General features: G+C 50.6%; 1 protein-coding gene across 3 annotated transcripts in view; it reads right to left on the reverse strand.

Annotated features, from left to right (window-relative positions):
* Mras (muscle and microspikes RAS) overlaps nucleotides 1-1,535 on the reverse strand; it is a 52,281-nt gene extending 50,746 nt beyond the window's left edge. Inside the window, exon 1 of one of the 3 annotated variants that reach the window (XM_006510825.3) lies at nucleotides 716-1,535. The gene's annotated coding sequence lies outside the window, so the exon portion shown is untranslated. Of the gene's footprint in view, nucleotides 1-144; nucleotides 575-715 lie in introns of those variants that run through there. The other 2 variants (NM_008624.3, XM_030244081.1) reach the window with 2 other exon arrangements.
* Between the last annotated feature and the right edge of the window lie 4,465 nt (nucleotides 1,536-6,000).

The raw sequence follows: 6,000 nt of genomic DNA on the forward strand, positions 1-6,000 counted from the left end.
GAAGAGTTGTTTATGAAGAAAGCGGTTTTGTATTATCCACATGAATGTACCACCTCTCCGTAGATCTTTAACCTGATTTACGCCATTTTAAGCCAGGAGAGCCCCTACCCGACCCCGCCGCCCACCTCCCTGCCGAGTCCTTACCCGGGCAGCCGAGGAACCCCAGGATGACTACAATCAAAGGAGTCTGTCTAAGCGGCGGCTAGGCCCTTCCCACTTGGGTCGGAGTGGTGAGCGACTTCTCCGCTGCACACCGTTAAGCCAGAGCCGGTGGTAGGGGGCAGAGGCCACGCACAGCCGGAGCCCGCTGCCCGGGTGCAGCCGGGTGCAGCGCAGCGCAGCCCGGCGAACGCGGAACCGGCCACACCTCCAGCCCCGGAACGGAACAAAGCGCCCGGCGGCCTCCTCCCCTCAGGGTTGCCGGGCGGCTCGCCGCGCGCTCCCGCCGGGGCTGGGCTCCCGCCCTGGGCCACCGCCTCCTCGCTCGCACCGGGAGGAGGGAGCGCCGCGCCCGCCGGGCCCCGCGCCGCCGACTGACGGCTCCGCGCCAGCCAGCCCGGCCGCCGCCGTCCCCGCCCCGCTGACGCCTTAAAGCGACCGCGCACCCCGCGCCTCGGGAGCCTTCCGAGTGGCTGCGACGACCCCCAAACGGCACCACTGTGGGCATTGGGACAGCTGGCACCGGGCAAGGGTCCCCTCGCCTCCACTCACTCACCACACGGATCTGCAGTCTGTGAGCCGCCGATAAGCCTAGGACACCTAAGGGGAATTGGCCCCGGGCGGCTTTAAAAGAGCTGTAGGTTCAATCTTTAACTCTTCGGGCTGCCAACTTCGGGACCTGCGGACGCCTCCCCAGTCCTTAGAAGAGTCCCGTCGCTTCAACCACGTCCCGAGGACCCCAAGATTCCGAGGGCCTGCTGCTTGCTTTAGCTAGGTGCCAGATTCAGGCCTCAAAGTTCTTGAGAATTAGCCAGCGACCTGGATAGGAGGCGGCGGCGACGTTCGCACACCATTTAGCTCTTCCATTGGGTTGGAGTCATTCCCTACTCCCTATCCCCGGCTTTCCCTTTTACAAGACTTGAGATATGATCACATAACGCTGAGTATATGCTTTTAAAGGCGTACGTTTCAGTGGGGTTTTGGTATAACAAAGTTGTGCGACCATAGTTATTTATCTAATTCCAGAACATTCGGGTCACTACTCCTTTCCCCAATAAATTAAAAGAAAAAACCTCTGTGGGTAACCTCTCCCCATTCTTCCCCCCTCCCAGGCTCTGGAACCCTCTAATCTGCATTTCAGCCTCGGTGGATTTGCCTATTCAGAACATTCTATATAAATGGAGTCATACAACATGTGGTCTCTGTGACTGGCTTCTTCCACGGTGTGTGCAGACTGGATGCACGTGGTTCCGCGTAGCCACACCTCGGCCAGACTCATCTCCCACTGTGTGTATAGGAAGCATTTGTTTAGCCTTTCCTCAGTCGATGCTTACCTACTTTCCCCCTTTCTCTCGGTGTGAATAAAGTGCTAGTGTTAAAAGTCTTTATGTAAATACTGTGATTCCTCTTGGATACATACACCTCCAGCGGAATTGCCGGGTTGACTGGGGAACTCTTTCGGGGGCATATATCTGTTTCCAACGCAGCCATAGCATGTTACACTGGCACCACTCACGTGTGTGCGGGGACATAAGCATGCACCTGTGCATGCGTACAGTTGTGAGGACAGGACAACAGTGGGTGTTACCTTTCGGGTGCCTGTCACCATTTTGCTTTATTTTGATCTTTGGTTGGGGTGTGGTTGTTGTTGTTGTTTCTTTTGAGGAGTCTCATTGGCCTTGAACGGCTGAGTAGGTAGAGCTACAAGCCTAGGGGACCTCAACTTCTGCCTCCCTTCCCAGGTAGGGAGGCCAAGACTTTAGACACAGCCTTTGTTTCCATTCTTGTTCTTGCCAACACTTGTAATTGTGTGTCTTTCAGATAATTGCTTCCCTAGTTGGGAGTGAAGTGGCCTTTTGTTCTACATCTCAAAGCTTCTCTCTCTCTCTCTCTCTCTCTCTCTCTCTCTCTATCATTTTTGAGGACATTCTTTTGCAAATGAGCCTTGAAGTCTTGGACCTAGCTTTACTTGTAGCTTTACTTATACGGGACTGCCTGCTATTTTGAGTGCTTCTCCACACCCCTGGCCTCAGGGAACTTCAAAGCTCTGTATCTTGCAAACCTGAGATTCTGCCTAAGGCTGTTTGCCATTGGCCTTCTAGCCACCACCCGTTTAAGGAGAGGCCAGACTCCTATCTAGCGTTATCAAAGCCCAGGTGGCTTTCAAGAGTCCCAGGGCAGAGAACATACTATATGCTACTGAAGGCGTCTTTCACTGGCTGTAGGGAGTGAACGGAGTAAGGAGAGGGGCCTTGAAGATCAGAAGTCCCTCCACCTTGGCTGTCTGGATCCTGCCCTGGCACTGTCTTTTTCTCTCATTTTTGTTTACCACAGACCTCAGGGAAGGTGGGCAGAGGGCATTTCATAAGAGTGTAGCTATAGCTACCCTGTTTCCATACAGAAATCCTTCTCACGTCTGGGCTTCATCATTAAATTCCTGAGCTTTCAGGCCATTGCTCGGGATGGATATCTCATTTAGGCTGTCCCCCCACCCCACGCCACCCTACCCCACCCCACAACCCACCCCACGCCTGCCTACCCCATCCCTTGAGCCCTGAAATAAAGCTGTGGTGAACAGTCTTTTAAAAGCAGGACGACTGAGCAGCAAAAGCAAGTTCTCCCAGTTCACTGGGGATGGGGTAGGGGACTGACGGAGCATCCACGGATATACCTCCCAATCACGGAGGAAAGGGTGTCAGGGAGAGAGGACTGTGTGGGAGCGCAGAGACGAGCACCTAGCCCACGGTGCAAAGGGAACAAGTGAGAGCTGATGACCGAGCCAGGTCAGACGATGGTGTGTGGGTGTGTGGGTGTGTGGGTGTGAAACTAAACCCACCGGCCGGGCTAAGAGGCAGGAGACAGAGCTTGTATACTGAGGTATGAATGAGCTGACGCCTTTCCAAGTAGCAGATCTGCATGCTTGATCAGGTGTGTCGGAAGCATGGCACACCAGAGACTTCTGGCTGAGGACCCAGAAAGAACACAGACCAGATTTCATGCATTGAGGTCCAAGGCCCGAGAGTGGGACAAGAACCAATTCCTAGAATAGAATAAAGGTCAGAGCTGCTAGGCTAATACACAATGAGACCTCCCAGTTAGTGACAAAGCAGGTGTGCTGTACCACTGGCCCCAGGGATTGCTGAACAATGGATTAGAACAGGCCAGAGCTAAGGGTTCAGTGAGTGAGAAACTGGGAGTGGGTAGAGCCTTCAGGATTCGGAAACCATCCAAGTCCTTATAGCTCATCTTTCTCTAGGCTCCAGGCTTAGGTCTCTGTGGATAAAAGAAGCTCTGAGCTTCTGAGCACTCACACATGATGTGCCAGCTGCTGGAGATAATGATGGCTGTATGGACCTCCGGGGGAGGGGATCACAGCACTTAACCAGCCTTCCTCTAGATGTGAGGAGGTTTCAGGTACAATCCCACTTAGCCCACAGAGGAACCAAATTCAATCCCCTGCACGCACATCCACCTAACAACCACCTATAACTCTAGGGAATCTGACATCCTCTTTTGGCTTCCATATATATGTGTGTGTGTGTGTGTGTGTGTGTGTGTGTGTGTGTGTGTGTGTATGTATATGTGTATGTGTATATGTATATGTGTGTGTGTATACAGGTGTGTGTGTATATATGTATATATAATGTGTAATGTGTAATATAACATATAATATATATGTATACCCTACCAAGCACATGAAGTTAACATAAAATAAAATCTTAAATAATAAAACTAGCTGATAGTGTGTTAGCAGTTGGGGCAGTAGGTCTGGCTGAGACAGGAGGACAAGAGAGAACCAAGTGAGAAACAGTGTCAGACATGTACTACAATCTGGGCAGCGATCACATCTGCCCATGGAAATCTGCAAGCACACTGTGCCATGCAACAACGACTCTAACTATCCACACGGATGATTAATACACGGAGGAAAGTGAAATATACAAAAGGGTTCAAAATATATAAAAATTAAAAATTGTAACTAAAATCAAGGTTGCATTAGGTCAGTTTAATGGGAGACTGAGCACAGTTGTGTAGAGGCTTGATGCAATCTGAGGATGACATGGAAACTAAAGCACAGAGAGAGAAAAAGAAGCCCAAGTGATCACAGCCCAGAGGTTACACAGGACACACTCAAATATCTAACAATCATAGCACCAGGATCCTGGAGGGAGGGGCAGGGAAGGAATGACAGAGAATTCTGTTGGCAAAGAGCTACAGGGACAGGATTTTCTACAGTTTGTGAATGATCAAATATACAGATTTGAGGAGCTTGTCACCCCCAAACCATAAGTGCAAACAAAATCACAACCATAACCAAAACTACCCGAGACAACATCTCACCGGAGTCAGAATGGCTTGCGATGAGAATTGCCAGCATGGAACACAAGTGCTGTTGAGATGTGGGGAAAGGGGCCCCTTACCCACTGCTGCTGGGCAGGGCCCCTTACCCACTGCTGCTGGGCAGGGCCCCTTACCCACTGCTGCTGGGCAGGGCCCCTTACCCACTGCTGCTGGGCAGGGCCCCTTACCCACTGCTGCTGGGCAGGGCCCCTTACCCACTGCTGCTGGGCAGGGCCCCTTACCCACTGCTGCTGGGCAGGGCCCCTTACCCACTGCTGCTGGGCAGGGCCCCTTACCCACTGCTGCTGGGCAGGGCCCCTTACCCACTGCTGCTGGGCAGGGCCCCTTACCCACTGCTGCTGGGCGTGCATACAGCGCAGCCACTATGGAAATCAGTGTGGAAGCTTCTCCAAAAGTTAAAAATAGAATTCCCATATGGCACGGCTATACCACGCCTGGGCACATTCCCAAAGGACTCTGTGTACTACACAGAGATACTTGCTCATCCATGTTTATAGATGGTCTATCCACCATGGGGAGGAAATGGACACAGCCTAGACGCCTATCCACAGATGAATGGATAATGAAAACCTGACATGTGTGCACAATGGAATTGTATTCAGCTGTTAAGAATATTGAAACTCACAGGGAAATAAATGGATCTGGAAAGTATTATATTAAGTGATGGGCCCTAGTCTCAAAAAGGAAAAAAAATCTTTTATATGCAGATACTAACTCTTATGTATTTAATGTGTGTAAGTGGGAGGTTATACAAGTTGGTACAGACTGGGAAACTAGATAGGAGTCCAGGACGGGGAGTGAGAGGTGTTGGTAAAGTGGTGGTGGTGGTGGTGGGGGCAAAAAGCTGTCCATGAAAGCAGATAGATGGGGGGTAGAAGGGCCCAAAGGAGGATGTGGGAAAAATGCCAAGATGAAAATCTATTTTTGTAAGCTAATGCAAATATTTTAGATTTATTTTCCAACACAAAAACTTCACATGCATGTCTATTATAGTTAAACCACTGAAAAAGGAAAGATAATTGATAAAAGCAATGAACAAAATAAAACAAACTCCAAAACTGTCAGCCAGATGACTCAGTGCTACTGGGCCTCTGCCGTGCATGAGCATATACAGTACGTGTGCACACACAGTGCATGTGTACACACAGTGGGTGTGCATACACAGTGCATGTACACATAGTGCATATGCATGCACAGTACATGTGCACACACAGTGGGTGTGCATACACAGTGCATGTGCACACAGTGCATTTGGACACACAGTGCATGTGAACACACAGTGGGTGTGCATACAGTACATGTGCATACACAGTGGGTGTGTATACAGTACATGTGCATACACAGTGGGTGTGCATACAGTACATGTGCATACACAGTTGGTGTGCACACAGTTCATGTGCACACACAGTGAGTGTGCATACACAGTGCATGTACACACACAGTGCTTTTGGACACATAGTACACGTGCACACACAGTGC

The sequence above is a fragment of the Mus musculus genome, chromosome 9 (genome assembly GCF_000001635.26).
Source record: "Mus musculus strain C57BL/6J chromosome 9, GRCm38.p6 C57BL/6J".
NCBI classification, from domain to species: domain Eukaryota; kingdom Metazoa; phylum Chordata; class Mammalia; order Rodentia; family Muridae; genus Mus; species Mus musculus.